Genomic DNA, 15,606 nt, shown 5'->3' on the forward strand with positions numbered 1-15,606 from the left:
TGTGAAAGTTTTGTCCTGGATAATGGATTGACTCAGTACAGGCTGAACTCTTTCAGATTATTTCAGACACATCTGAATACCGAGTCCTAGGTGGTGGCTCAAAAATTGGTTGCTGATATATCAGCTCTAATCTATTGCATAAGCAGGAATCTCGAAGCAACCTGACACAGGTTTCTTTGCAGGTGTTAGAGGAGAGTGGTGGCGATTGAGGCGAGCCCGCCAACAGAGCACAGTCTTGCTAGACTAATTTAGATAATATCACTCCACTCATTATAGCAAGTGTGTTTTCATTTTTTACTACTTAGGAATTTATTTTGAAATTATGCTAATTAGAAAAGGTTGTATTTCTGTYAGTATTTATATTAATTCAGTCTTGTAAAATTTACTTCACCCACTCTKCTAGGTGGAGTGACTTTTTTATGGATGAGCAAATGTTATAGCTGAGCTGTCAATTTTTTGCTATTGCTTCATTAATTTATTCAGGAGAAATATTTCAATCCCAAATGCTCCTCTGTCAACAAATGACAAGATTCCTGGATTCGGTGACAACYTGGAAATTCAGTGATATCTTCTTCCCACTCTGAAATGGAAACGCTATCAAGTCTGTCATGTGAAAATGTGTTGTGTACTGAATATAGCAGTATTTTGACATTACATTCAATGTGCTAGTCTGTGCAAGGGTAAGTGAATGAAGCATTCTTTACCTGCTCAAATCTCTTTAACTCTATATAAGTCAATCTCATCTTAGCCATCCTAGTGATCTTGATTCCTTTTCTTCTCCTCGTTATATAATGAKGATACAAATTCTAGGGGAAAATCAATGTACATAGATTTCTAGTTGGCCTAATTTACTTGATACAATATCCGCGTTTGTTTTAAATATACTTAATATTTTCACATTTAGTTTATGGAAATACCCGTTAGCAGAAGGGAATGCTGGAGGATTTGGCCSTTGAGGGAAGGGCTAGTGAGAACTTTTTGGAACTTCAGGGAGGTGAAGGAGTTTTGGATAGTAGTATTAACATATTGACTAAATGCTTCTGCTACAGGAAGGAGCACGTAGTGGGACAGACTAGAAATTCCTTAGTTTTGATGGAATAAATGTGCATTTTAAAGATGATTTCCATAGCCACGATAGCTGAAAATATATATATTTCTGGCAAAGTCCTATCTTGGGTTRGAGTTGTGCTGCAAGTGAGCACCATTGGGATGGATTCTGCTGTAGAGCAGTGCCTGAGCATATGATGTAGTGCAATTGTTGGGGAACTTGGATGCATAGCGTGCTCTGTATGGTGATGACAGCTTTTTCAGCTCTACAAGGACACAGCTACATGCTGCACAACCTCCAAGTATGTATTCAGAGCTCTACTCAGCATTGCTGCTGGCATTGTGGAAAACCAAAAATACCCTTCTTAATGCAGCCAGTGTTGAGAACTTCATTTCCTTAAAAAGGAATCTGGAAGACTTCCCAGATTATATATATGTGCGCTTCTGCTTCAGAGGATATGACTGCACTAGGAGACTGTGAACAAAATTAATAGTGGAGGGCTCTCTTGTTCTCGTGTAATATTCTCACTTTAGCCCTCCTAATGATCTCGATTCTTTCTCTCTCCATCATTGTGTAACAGGGGTACAAATCCTAAGGGAAAATAAACATGTGCATAGATTTCTAGTTGGCTCAATATTGTGTATTAATTTGGGGTTGATGAACTGCAAATGGTGAACTTGGATAAACTAAATTTGGCTGAACTTTCATTCAAAGCAACAGCTAATAGGAATATGTTAATTCACTTAATTATGTTTATCRCACATTTTCACTCAGTTTTACTCTTCCAGATTTTGTCGAAAGGCGACACACAGTCCCTAAATTCCCATAAAGGGGCAATGATGTCCRAGATGTTTGTGTGACTTCTGTAATGAACTTTAGAATCAATCCATCATCACTGGTGGTTTCTCAGGCATTAACATACTACAGTATACTTCTCAGAGTCTCCTTTTTTTTTTTTTCAGTATACTATTTAAGCATATTACATGACCTGAGTTGAAATAAATGTTGACTTTGGGCTAGAATCCTCAACTCCAAACATTTTCAGATTTTGGTAGTAATTAAAGTCTTTATAACGAAGCAATTCACTTGCCATAACATATTAGCAATGTTGAACTTTGAGGCAATAAAAGTCTACACCATCTTCCGATTTGGTGGGTTGAAAGCACTTGCAGAGCACTGATCTATTAAAGATCAGTTCTTATTTTTATTAGTTTTTGGAGTTGTTTTTCTCCCTGTTGGAAATCTTCATTGCAGTTCACATTAAGGCTGAATTCAAGTTAATTACTGCAACAGCTTTTGCTCTCCTCTATAACTTGTTTCTGATCTCTGGTGGATCAGTGGCTTGTGGTCAGGACTTGGGTCTCCAAGAGGCTTAAAACATGTAGAATATTTTGATGTTCAGGAAGGTCATGTAACTGCAGAGGCTGAAAGTTTTAACTGGCAGAAGAGCCTTTCATTTCCGTTTCCATTCGGGTTGGTTAAACAATTGTTTTCTGCTTTAAAATAGGCGAGTTTCAAGTCTGAGTTGTGTGTGGCCTGTCTACCACATAAGAATCACCTCTTATACCTTTATCCTTGAATCTTAGCTTAATTTGCTGTTCTTTCTCTGTCCCATTTGTGCTTTCAGAAGTCTGAAACACTGCACCAAGGCTTGACAAACAGCTGTAGAAATATTATGGAAAGCAGAATGTCATTATTCTTTGAAGATGAGCACATGTGGCTGGTTTCTATTGTGGTAGTCCCAAAGATGCATGCTTTGCATGAGACAAACCCTCTTCTACAGTGAGGAGAAAGCATTAGCTTTCCTCTCATGCTTGATCATCTTTTCAGAGGCATTCAACCCAGCAGCTCTGGCCTAGAATTCAGGATTTGAAGGAAAGGTTTGGATCAAGATGTGAATTTTGCCAAGGCTTTCTGCATTTAGGATTYATTGCAGTAGAGTCTGCCACCGATCTGTCTGCCAAGCTGACAGATTTTCACGTAGAAGGTCAAGGCACGAGCACGGACTTAAAGCTGCAAGTGAGATTTGGTCTAAGTAACTAAAACGATTCACTGTTAGGTGCTGTGGATACAAGTGGGTCCCTTATACTCACAAGAGAGCAAAGCAGGAGGATATTCTTCCAGGTATTTTTGCCATAGCTAATACTATGTGATCTGGTACGTTTGATTCTAAATGTGTCAAGCCATCGCTTCTCRGCCTTTTGGCTAAGATCAAGTGTAGTGTAGTAAAATTCTTGTGCTCACTGTGGACGTGTCTAGGTGGGATGKGCGTAGGATTTGGTGTTAGGCAATGATCTTTTTACTGCACATTTGCTTAGAGAAACAATGGAAGTCGTGATGGCTAAAGCTTCATGATATGATATTCTGGGAAACCCAAATTCATGAAAAGCAGCCCGAGGATTGTAATAGATATTATTATTAATGAATTATAAAAAGAAATCTTGAAAAATTAAGTGTCAAAACCTATCCATCTCTGGCTGTTGAAATTCAGGTCCAGATGTGAGACTGGCATTTTGTGTGTATCTCTTCTATGCTGAAACACAATGGCAAAAAGCAACAATATTCTCTGCTGTCTCTTAGTGAGCAGTTAATCTAGCTCCATGTCTTAAATCTCCTCAGTGATCAGGAGTTCTTAACTGCTCACATTTTTCATTCCTCCCATCACCTGAGGAGGCTTGTCTACTGTCAAACCAAGCAGCAGTGACTTCCTGCTAAAATACAATGAAATGGAGCAATACCTTCTCATACTGTGAGGTCTACTTAATTTTTATTTTGTTACAAAATAGTTTTTTGGCCAAGTTATGAATGGAAAAACTGGTGTCACTTTGTACAGCATTTCAAGTTCTTAAAGGAATACAATTGGGAATGGGAAAGACTTGGGAGGTCATCTACTTGGTGCTATTCCGGAGCAGGATTTTTCCCTATGGTATATGTGTGTACATATATACATATATATACATGTATATATGTGTACACACACATATATTCCCATGGCTTTTTCAAGACTTGTTTTAGAAATCTTCTATTAATGGGGCTCTACTTGTTTCTCTGGGGAAATCCTCACCTATGGAAAAGACTTCACAACTTTTTCCTATTACACGATAAATCAAAATTTGAAGTACTAGATTCAGGTAGTAGCACAGATCCTCAGCTAAAAGTTTTGCTCCCTTACACAAAGTGTGGTCTACTCCTCATCAGGTATCATCTTTCTGAGCACACTCTGGTGCATCACTTCTATTCACAGTGGACCTGAATAGATGTTGTTTGATTTTAATGGCCCTTCTCCTGGATCATAGTRTAGATGTGTAGTGTTTCCAAATCACTTACAGTTCCACGGGTTCTTTTCAGGAACATATTGAAATGCTTTCTTAAAGCTCTGTGGAAAAGATTATTTAAACTTGGTATTCTATGTCTTGTTTCTTGTAAGGTAAATAGGGTGATTTTGAGCCTGTAATTTGTCGTCTCTAGTTTGGTTTACAAATAATTCACTTTCTAAGGCTTTCCCACAAAAAAAAAAAAAAAAATTAAGAGCCTCGGATTACAAAACTCTACAGAAGAGCACTGACTGGCTGATGTTTTACACAGACCAATACAGCTTTCCCTSTGATTTTTAAAAATCACATATAAGGCAAAAGACTTTAAACGACCCAAATTTTTGCATCCGGTTCCTCTTTCCTTGTCCTAGGTCTCATAAGCAAAGATCATTAAGCCTCAGATTATTAATTGCTTCTCAGTTTAAAATCTTCTGGGTTGAAAGTTCATTGTCTTTTAATGCTTAGTGGCCATTTTGTTCCCAGGCAATATATGAAATGTGGAGTTGGGGCTTTATTCAAAGTAAAGTTAAAATCCCATCTTGTAGTCCTGTATACCAGCTGCTTACTCCCACAAAACGTGTCTCTGTAGTTCACTCCGAGATGGTGCCTGGCACCCGTTGCGTATCAGTAACTGTATACAGTGATGTGGCCTGTATCATGTATCCAAACTAGTATTTCACCCTCCTGTTAATGTTTTAAGAGCTTTAATTGGACAAAAGGCCAACTCCAAGTTTGACAATTTGAGTTTACTGGACCTGGTGCTGATCTCAGAACAAAATGTGGAGCGTGGTTTTTATCTCTATGCTCAGCTGAGAGCAATGTATTGTATAGGTTAAAAAAAAGGACATTTTTCCACATCCTCCTTTACAAATTAGGTAAAATATGTGGCCTAACCTTGAACTCTTCAGCTCCTCTCCATTTTCTGTGGAGAGGCTCTGTTCTGGCCAGTGTATGATACAAGATCCTGTCCATTTCAGTGGAGTCACTCAGGACGTGCATGGTGTGGATTGCCCTTGATATATTTGCATTTCAAGCCAGAGTCTATTTGTAAATGTGTTAAAAGTGTACCTCCTTCTTTCCACTCGATCAGAAGAAGGAATTGGAGTTTAGCTGGCACCAGGCTCTACTATTTTGGCTGACAAGGTTTAGTGTAAACAAATGCAAGTCCGTGAATTATCTGGGATGAGGATCAGCTAGGGGTGCTGGCTTCCTATAGCCTAATCTAGTTGGCCTAAATGATTTATAAACTGGCAACATGATAAATGTTGTTTTAAGTGGACAAATCACATTGAAGAGGTGTAACTTTCTGTCAGGATGTAACATGAGCACTTCTCTTCGGGGAAGAATAACAATCACAAAGAGCAGCGAGGGTAACGGGATCACCAGTAGGCATATTCCTTCTCTCCAGCATAAATCATTAGAAGGGCATTTCTTACCTTTTTTGCATGTCCTTCTTCATCCTTTTCTCTTTTTTTTTTTTTTTGTCTCCTTTGGTGCTGTTTTCTAGCACTTCCCCATTACTTTGGAAAGCTAAACCCTCCATGTGATTTGTGCTGCAGTTTCTTCATAAATCTATGAAGCTTGTCTCCATCAAGCTGTATTTTCCATTAAAATATGGTTCCCAGGTGATTTCCAATACTATGAAAAACATGTAGCCATAAGTCTTTCACTGATTGTTTATTATCTGTTTAGGTGCTCCTGAGGATTTTGACAGCTAGGACTTGTATCATATGTAATGTAATAAAAGTGGATGTCTTCAGGTCTGCCTCAAATCAGGTCTGTTTCAACCTGGTGTTTTCTTTGCTGTATAGGTGAACAAAAGACRAAAGAAAACCCAAAGAAAATGCTGCAAGTTTTCTTTTATGAACAGCCCAAGAAGCAGTGATAATAAAGTTAGTATTTACACTCATGGAGAAGTAGGTTTACTTTAGATGGTTTCCAGCATAGGCAAACTGTTCCTCATTCAGTGGCAAGAAATGCGGCAGGATATTCTCTATGGCTACCTTGGATTTGTGTAAAGAAGTTTGTCATGGGATGCAATGTGAAAAAGCCCTCACAACAGCTRTAAAAGGTTAAGGCTTCCAGCTAGTGCTTTGTGGTGGATTGTTTTGAAAGTTGATAGAAGTTGGCTAGAAATGTTTATCTGTAGACAAATTTGCARTCATTTTGCAGGTAAAGGTTCTCCTGGCCTTAAAGGGAATTTTGCACTAGAATTAGAGGTCCAGCCCTATGTAAGTACTGATTATTTCCTATCCCAGAGGAAGCTGAAGAAGGAGTAAAGCCTTACCTAAACTCAAACAGCATTCTGTGAGTTCAGGTCACTGAGCCTGTGTGCTACATCTGTTGTTGAAAGGGATTCTTTTTCTTTTTTTTTTTTCCCCTTGGCATTTTTACTGGCATATATTTTTCTTGGAAAGAGCTCTGGAAGATTTTCACCAAGGAAAGGGTGACAGGGATGAACCAGTTCTAGAGGGAAAGCAGAATGACCTGAAGGAGATAGAGACTGTCTTCAAGGTGGCCCAGGAGATTAGAAGTGGGCAAGCATCCATTTGCTGACCCTGTAGTTAGTGTCGAGGCCTCATCGTGGCCTCATCGAGGCCYTGTGTGTGGCCTCATCACTTCCTCATCCCTGGTGCAGGGCTTTATTGATTATAGAAATGTAAACCAGTGCAGGGCTCAGAAGGAAAATAACTAATAATTATCAGTAACATTTGTCACTTGAGGGCTGTCTTCATCACAGTCAAGCAGAATGATTTACTCTGGTCAAGGAAACTGTCCACTCTGGGCTTCAGTGCATTTGTAATGTGGGAGGTTTTCCCTCTGCCTTGTAAAGAAATGTCCTTACTTCCCTTCCCAATGGTGTTCATCCAATTGCTAAGTAAATTTGATACAGCCTTGGGTTTGCATTGCATCTTTTCCAGTTGGACCTCAGAACTCACCAAATGAGAAWCAGTATTTTCCTAAAGGCTTGGTAAAACACTTACTTTTAAAAATAACCAACGCACAACAAATGTGAAAAAATAGCTCATTAAGTTTTGAGGTGCAGATGACTTCCTTGGAGGACGGACACAGTGATCTCATCACTGCTAAAACCTTGGCTTCGTTTCCCAGCAGGCGTGCCCGATGTGCAGATGAAATTTGGCTTACCACCCTGGTTTCCTTGCAAACACCCTTGACGGCACCTTTGSCAGAGCACAGGATAATTACGGTGGTGCCGTGTAGTGTTCATGCCGAAAGGAGCTGCCAGGTAAGAGTTTACTTAAGGAACATGCCACACAAAAATACTACGTTCCTCTAGTGGTCTTCACTAGCAAAGCTGAAGCTCTAAGAGCTACGTGAAATTAAAGTGCTTGGGATTTAGGGTTTTTTAAATCACTGCCTGCTTGGTACCTCATGTTATTTAAAACTAAACTATATTTGCAGCTGGTAAGAGAAAGAAGTTGATGATGTTCTGCATTGGGGATTTCAAAGAGAAGGAGCTCTGAATCACAGCCACGGAGAAATGCCTTATTTACCCACAGCAGGTTTAAAGCATCCAAGCCCTGGATGGTTCAAATCTCTGGCTGTATTCAGTCTTCCAGAGGCTCCACCAGTACGTGGACTCTGAAGAGAAAAATGGTAGATGTATGGTGTATGTTGAAAGTTGTACTTGCTTAAATCCAAAATAACTTCAATTGATGCAGATAGTGGTTTCTTAGTAGTCTTTGGATATCTTGTTTTCAAAACAAAATTCTCCTYGATCTTTGTTGTACGCTGGCAACTCTTGGCTGAGCAAACCCACACAGACACCTTTATATTTATCTATTTTTACCTTCTGTGTTGCTTTTTAGTCTGCACGGTTGCATTCCCCACCTCCAACTCTAACCGAATCTGTCTTCTGAGACTCACCTCTCCTTTCATCCTCAAGGTCGGAGGTGCAACCCGGGCACCCTGGTGAGCCACGATGCCTGAGACTCTCAAGATCCACTTACACTATGATGTAAAGATTCCTCATTCATTCCAGTAGTTTGGCTTCCAAATTTACTCTTATTTACTTTTACTCTTTTATTTACTGTCATTTTTATTTTATAATTTTAGCACTGGTTCACTCTGAAATGAAAACTTCTTAAACAGCAAGCAGATAAAACCCTCCAGGTTACAATCCATTCATTCAGAGCCGCATGCCTGCTCATTAACAACATTCATCTTATGACCGAATACCAGATATTTCCTTACTGAGCAGAAAATCATTTTTGCCCCTTCTGTAAACTAGTTTAATAACACTTCACCTTCTGCAGTTGAAAAAGAAGATTATATAGGATTCCTTTGCTGGCTATTTTAACATTTGAGGGYTTTTAAAAAAATATATTACTATTTATTTTTTAGAAAGTGGAAGTGAATACTTGTCTTTCCTTAGTAGGGATATTCAAATGGGAGAATTCAGAGCTACATCTCTGACAGGTGCTACAAAAGGATGCCATTCCTGAAAACCTTGATGCTTTTGGGGATAACAGAACTGAACTCACTGGTTTGGAGAAATGAAAAGGCTTTAGCTCAGAGGATGCCAATCTTTCCCTGGCCCTCTCTCCAACCTGCTCCACATCCATAAAAATTTTTTAATTTAATTTTTATTTTTTTTAAACAGTTCGTTCAGTTATTCTTGTGGAGGACACCTAGCCTTCCCCACATGCTCAGCCTCCTCTGGGCTCAAGTGAATTTTCACTTGCATCTCTGTAGTTTGTGTTTAGAATCGATMCATTAATTTCCATGGGATTGTGGTCTGCATTAACATAGCAAACGTGTGGTTAGAGGATATATGTTAGCAAGAAGAGCCTATAGCTGGTTACAAGTGTGAACAAGGTTTCTTCCAGGTAAGTGTGGTTGTTCTCTGGTAACAGGATATAGCCAATATATGCTAACAGTGGCTTTAACATAATCCTATGCTCTGGACTAATCTACTTGATGGAACAGGATGAGTTTCAACTACTGAACCCTCCCTCCTGAGGCCAAATGCTTTAAAGTCAGATCTGATGCAGATCCGTATCCTAGGGTTGTCAATAAGATCTCCAGGGCACCTCACCTCTTTTTCCTTTCAAAGGTAGCTTATTCATTTACTGAAGTTTCCAAATCAGCTGAGACTTAACATGCAATGTTGTGTGAACTGAGTGGGATTGATTTAATAAATAGCACAGAATTTAGTTAAAAATTTATATTCAGTCTTACCAGTGCTCACATGCAAATGGCATAACCAGCAACTGTCCCCCACTGCAGGTACAGTGAAAATCAGGAAGTTGGCTCTAAAACTCCTAAAAATTGTGGCTGAGGTCCCTTTTTGTGTGTTATCTGACTCCAGAGCTTTCATATTCAGGTTCTTCTCCACTACTGTGGGCCCTAAAAGAACTTTTCTCTGTTTAAATATGGTTCTTGCACAAGTCTACCTGGCAAAGGGCTGTACCTTTAACATGGTTACACCAAGAAAACCAGGAAAATGCTGTAAGAAGCATGAAATATTACTGCTCTTCTTTTTCCCCTCTTTTTATTTATGTGTTTCTTAAAAAAAAAAAAAAAAAGTATAGGTAGGCCTGGAAACTATTTCTTTCTATTTCTTGCCATGAGCAAACTTAGCTGCACAGCTGGTTGTGCCCCTGAGAAATGTGCAGTAAGGAAGTGGGGTGCTCTATATGGAATACTTGAAATGTAGGTTTGGTGCTGCCAGAGGTTTCCTGGACGCGGACACTCCTGGCATGATGCTGCAGGGACTCCGGAGTGGAGCTTGCTAAGGAGGATGAGGCTGAATCGTAGTAGAACTGTGGCTTGCACTGCCCCAGAATCAAGGGCTTTGCCACTCATTATTGTATTTAGGAAAATTATTTGATGCTGTGAATAACAGAGGGAACTTGAAGTTTACTGGGCTGGCTTTTTAATCTGCTGCTGTGTTTTGCTTTGAAAAGCATTGRTTTTCAAACTTGTGGTTTCCAAATGGCAACAACTGTCATTTCTCTCAGGCAGAACTCAATTAAGGAAAGTCTTATGACACTTCATATTTTTCTGGTTTGTGTGTAAAACTTTCCTGTCCAGAATAATGGTGTTCTCTGGTGCGAGTTCTTGGGTTTGCAAACTTGGAATGTGTTTTCTATGGGTCCTCAACATTTTTCATGCTAGAGTGAACATTCCTGGTTTGCTCTTTGAGTATTTGGGTAAAGCAAACATACACACACACAAAAAGTGAAAAGTTAATATGTATAAAAATGGGAATGAATGTTACAAAGAATTCCCCGATATTTGCCCAGTACTGACTCTTGCACATCCTCTGCCTTTGCTTGAACAATCGGACTTACCTTTAACGTGCACTTTTGAGCAGCTGGATTCATTATTGAACCAACTATCAAGAACCAGGGGATATGGCCTTTTTCAAATGTAATAAACCTCTGAGGACTGCAGAAGGAATACACTTGTCTTTAAAAATCAGACTGTTAAAATGAAAACTAAACAGAAGCTCAGATCAGATTCTTGCTCATGGATGCTTTGTAAAAAGCAGCTGTTGTCTGTTTTGCAATAGAAATTAGTAATTTTAACAAAGCACTATATTTCTTTTGATGGCCTATAATGTTCATTCTCTTCTTTGACATGGAGATCAGAATCTGGCCTGTATGTTGTAATATGGTAACAAAAAATATACAAATACAAACACGCCTAAGTATGTGAATACAAGCCAGGCTATTAATTCGGGGAGTCTTGCCACATTTATTAATGTTCTATGTTAGGAGATTAAAGCTATAACATAGTTATGTGAATTATAAGCATCTCTTTAGCAAGTCATATACTAACCATAATAAATTTTAAAGGGTGGAGTGTAATTTATTGAACACTGTAAGAAAAAATAAAGTAAATGAGTTAGCTCAGGGGTGGTGTGGAAGCAGACTGCTTGTGGAGACTCTTGCTCCCTGAGGTGATAGAGGTTAAATGCATTACAGAGCTTATAGGCTTGCTCCCCAGAGAGAAGAGGGAGCTAGAYGTTTCTAGCTGACATGTCAAGGACACCACGCGCTTGCCCTCCTGACTAATGGTAAGATACTGAGCTGATAGCAAGGTTGCAATGGCAATTTTCAGAGAGAAAAATGAAACACAATAGGTGGCTTCTAATTAGAGAGGAGGGCAGCGTGCTGGGACGGCCTGCGAGTTTGGGGGCTGCTGACTGAAGGCATGGCGAGTTGGAGAAAGCTGATGCAAACATGGGCTGTTATTAAAATGTGAATGCCCAAGAGGGCWTTTTAGCTGAAGTTTTCACATTTGAGCACTATTCAGTTTAACCTTCATACAAAAACCTTGCATTTCAGACTCGGGTCTAGTCCTGCACATTGGCATCCGGGTGCCTATAGCCGTCGCTTTTGTGGTTTTTCCTCTCGTTTCCACTATAAATTGCTGACTTTGAGAGAGGTGGGATAGATCTGTAGACAGAGSATGTATTGGTGGATATGTACACGTGGAAGAAGATGCCTGGGAATGGTGGGATCACTGAGAGAAGAGGAAGGTACAAGGAGGTCAGAGCAAAGGGAGGAAGAGAAAGGCCAAAGTGAGTAGGTGGCTGGAAGTGCAAGGAGGGGAAGCGGGACCGGGCATGCCCCATGGATCCCAGTGACRTGACTCAACACAAAAATCGTCTCACGTTGAACCGGGGAACTTCAGCTTTATTAAAAGAAAATCTACTTGCACAGTGCTTGGAAAAAAAGACATCTTCCTAGCTGCAGATTCAGTACAGAATGGTAGTCAGGAGGACTGGGCCTGGAGAAACATAGCAGCATAAAGTYGAGATTCCTGCTATTTTAAGTTTCATTGGAAGGTAATTTGTTTCCTTTAATATYTTTCTAATGTTGGCTTTACAAGAAATCCCAGATATAGAGGATTTATATAGATAAACAGTCTCAGAATGTGGAGCCCAGTTTAGGGGTGTAATTTTCCTTCTTTATGTAAAACCTCTTGACTAATCTTAGACATTGTCCTAAGAGCATGATGAAAAAGTAACATTAAGTAATATGAGAAAAAGATGGTCCTTTCTTGCTGCTTGCAAGAAAGGACCTTTAGCAGCAGAAGGGAGGGTTGTTTGGAGAAAGAAATTCAGTCAACTCCAACCTCCGAGTGAACCTGCTGGGGCTGATTTGCTGCCAGCCCCTGGGAACAAAACTGCAGCGCTCGGTTCCTGACTCCCAGGAGCTCCCAGAGCCTGGAGGGTTCGCGCCGCTCGATCTGGCACCTCTCTCCGTGTCAGAACAAGGCATTGTGTGTGCGATTTCAACATGCTTCTGGTTTTGTTCTAACTGCCAAGAAACACTAGTTGGGTTATTATGAAATGATTGAGGAGCATTTGCTCATACAAATTATTTGTTTTAAGAGTTTAGTAATTAAATGTCAACACGCAGCGCTGATGTCTGAAAAGCTCTCGGGTGAAAGCCCTGCTCTAACTTGAAACTATAATGTGCTGTTTCTCTTCTCTCCAAACAGATTTGTTTGAAACACCCTATTCAGTAGAATGCATCTCGCTCTAACACGCTCAGTGCTGGGCCTTCAAAGGCACCCTTGTGCAAAGGGTGTGTTGCATTAATTTGTTCAGCCAATTTAGGGTGTGTGGCATTAATTTGTTTGGCCAATTTGTTTAGATTCTGGCAGAGCGCAAGCACCCAGCGCAACGTCTGGGCATGGTGCCTGTGTCATCTCCACACCGGTTCCGAGGAGTGCTACGTTCACCGTGTAGTGCCCGCCACACCTGGAAGCCAGACTCAAAAGAAACAAATGCAGTAACCAGAGTGACATGCTGCTTTTTTATTTAAAAAAAAAAAAAAAAAAAAAACTTTTTTATGCTTTGATTTCTACACGCGCTGCCTGGACTGCAGGAGGAGGTTAGTGTAGGAATACTACTGTCATTGACTGTGATCCAATGGGAATTAGTGGGTAATCGTCATACCTCTGGGAAGTGCTGTGTCCCTGGTTGGAGAGACGCATGGGATTCAATGTGACGTGATGTCTGCCTTCATAGTTCACTGGGGGTTGTTAATGCTGACTGCAATGAAGCCTTYGATGTGTATGGAAGTTATTGATTCAAATCCTACATGATTGTTTGACCTATACTTGTTTTCCCATACTGCTCAAATGGACTTTTCCAAGATGTATGAAAAATACTGCTTTTCCAGCTCAAGTCTCCTAGGCCAGCTTGATGCATGTACTGAACTGGCCTGCTTTGCCCAGCAATCACTGCTCAGCTTAGTTTAACAGTCCTGTTTAAAGCAATTCTGGGAAAATATTTGCCCATACACAGTATTCCAATTCTGAAATCCTATTTTCCTCACTCTTTTTCTTTCATTTTCACCCTTAATAGCAGTAGCATAGGAAAAAGGGGGGAAAGAARTAGGACCATTTCATTAGTATGCCATTTTTTTGGTATGCTCATTGTTTTCTTGTCTTGCATGGGATGAGCAATGAGTTGCTGTTTCTTTCAAAGTGGAGTGACCAAGCTGGTTGCTGCACTGTCTTCTCATCTTGATGCTCTACCAGCTACGAAATCACACCAAGTCAGTTACGTTGAGGAACATGGAGGTCCCTGTGGGAGCAAAATCCTTCTGTGCTGCAGAGTTTACAGCACTGCTTACTGCAAAGCAATCAAGCCTAAAGTACTTAATAGACTTGAAGTCTATCAAACCAAAACGGTTATAATTTTTTTAATATATTCCCTGAAAATCTATGTATGCATCGTTACGCATCAGTCTGGAGAAAAGGAGGTTTAGGAGTGATTTATTGCTCTCTATGACTACCTGAAAGGATGCAGTGAGTTGGGGGTTTACCAAAAACGGGAAAWGATGAGGAAATGGCCTGAAGTTGTGCCACCGGAGATTCAGGGTAGATATTAGGAAAAACTTCAACATGGAAAGAGTAGTCAAGCATTGGAAGAGGCTGCCCGGGGAAGTGGTGGATTCCCCATGCCTGACAACATTCAAGAACTGTGTAGCTGAGGCACTTAAGGACATGGCTTAGCAGGCACAATGGTGAGGGTTTACAGTTGAACTTGATGMTCTTGAAGGTTTTATCTAACCATAATGATTCTGTGGTTCTATGAAATGCTTTTTTTTTTTTCTTTTTACCTCTTCTCAAAAAGCAATAAGGCCTAGGATTAGTCCTGACTGGAAATACTGTTACATTTCCTTTTTTCTATTAAAAATTAATTTTCACAAGAAACTACGATACCAATCAACTCTATGAAGTTTAGGCTAAATGTCTTGATTTGTGCTGTCTTTCTGGGAGCGCATCTGTAATCTGAGAAAGACAACAAAACTGTGGCAAGTCTTTTGCTGGACTTCAAGGAAAGTCAGGATTTTGTGCTGAGTATCTACACTGATGAATTTTGCCCAAGTAAGTAAGTACCAGACCTAGTTGTTTATGCATCTAGACCTTCATCCGCGGATATATATTGCGAGCTGCTGTCAAGTTGGAGTGGGAATTTTATGAAGTTTATTAAGGAATCCTTACACAGTGCTTTAGTGAAATGAGTACAAATTCACTAGGCTCATTCATGGGGCCCCTGGGAGTGAGACCTCACTGTGAGGTGCTGGAAACTGGAACTGGAATGTGTGAAATACTGAAGAAAAGAGGCAGTGTGCAGAAACGCTCACGTTTCCCAGAGCAAGGCTGCACATTCCGGAGCACGTTAAGGATCCTTGCAGGTGACCTACAGTGAGCCACGTGTAGTGCAATCGAAAGCCAAGGGCTTTATGTCAGGCTTAGAGATTTTGAGTGGTAACACGCACTTTTCAAAGAGCCTCAAAGTAATTAGCCTTTCCCTCCAAGTTGACACACTTACACTTTTAATATCAGGAATAAGGGAAAAGACTAAGGCTTCTAACCTCAAATCCATAGCAGCTTAGGCACTTTCACCTCTCCGGTTTTGTTATGACAGCTCTTTGTTTGGCTGATAGCGAGTGGTGTTTTGAATAGGACAGGGCTTTTGCTGCCTGCTCTGCTACTTTCCCGTAATAAGGGAGGACTTGGAGGTTATGCAGCAAGGTGCTAATTGACATTAACACTCAAGACAGGAAATGCTGACACAATTTAAAATTAACATCCTGTCAATATACTGCTGACCTGTGTTAAATGCGCGCTTTGTCAAACTTTGGAATTAGATTTTAATTCAGAAACGGTGTAACGCTGGGAGCATTGCTGCTCTTGAGAAGACTGAATTTAATATGTAGAAACACAGAAGTCACCCAACTGCTTTCCATT

At 40.2% G+C, this 15,606-nt stretch overlaps 1 long non-coding RNA gene across 3 annotated transcripts in view; it reads left to right on the forward strand.

The window, feature by feature from the left end:
• Window positions 1-7,603, forward strand: part of LOC112947686 — a 21,599-nt gene extending 13,996 nt beyond the window's left edge. The window contains exon 3 of one of the 3 annotated variants that reach the window (XR_003249461.1): window positions 7,474-7,603. This is a non-coding gene — a long non-coding RNA (uncharacterized LOC112947686). Of the gene's footprint in view, window positions 1-483; window positions 610-7,473 lie in introns of those variants that run through there. The other 2 variants (XR_003249463.1, XR_003249462.1) reach the window with 2 other exon arrangements.
• The last annotated feature ends 8,003 nt before the right edge of the window (window positions 7,604-15,606 follow it).

This window comes from Nothoprocta perdicaria, unplaced genomic scaffold (assembly GCF_003342845.1).
Source record: "Nothoprocta perdicaria isolate Ctin4 unplaced genomic scaffold, notPer1 scaffold_242, whole genome shotgun sequence".
NCBI classification, from domain to species: Eukaryota; Metazoa; Chordata; class Aves; order Tinamiformes; family Tinamidae; genus Nothoprocta; species Nothoprocta perdicaria.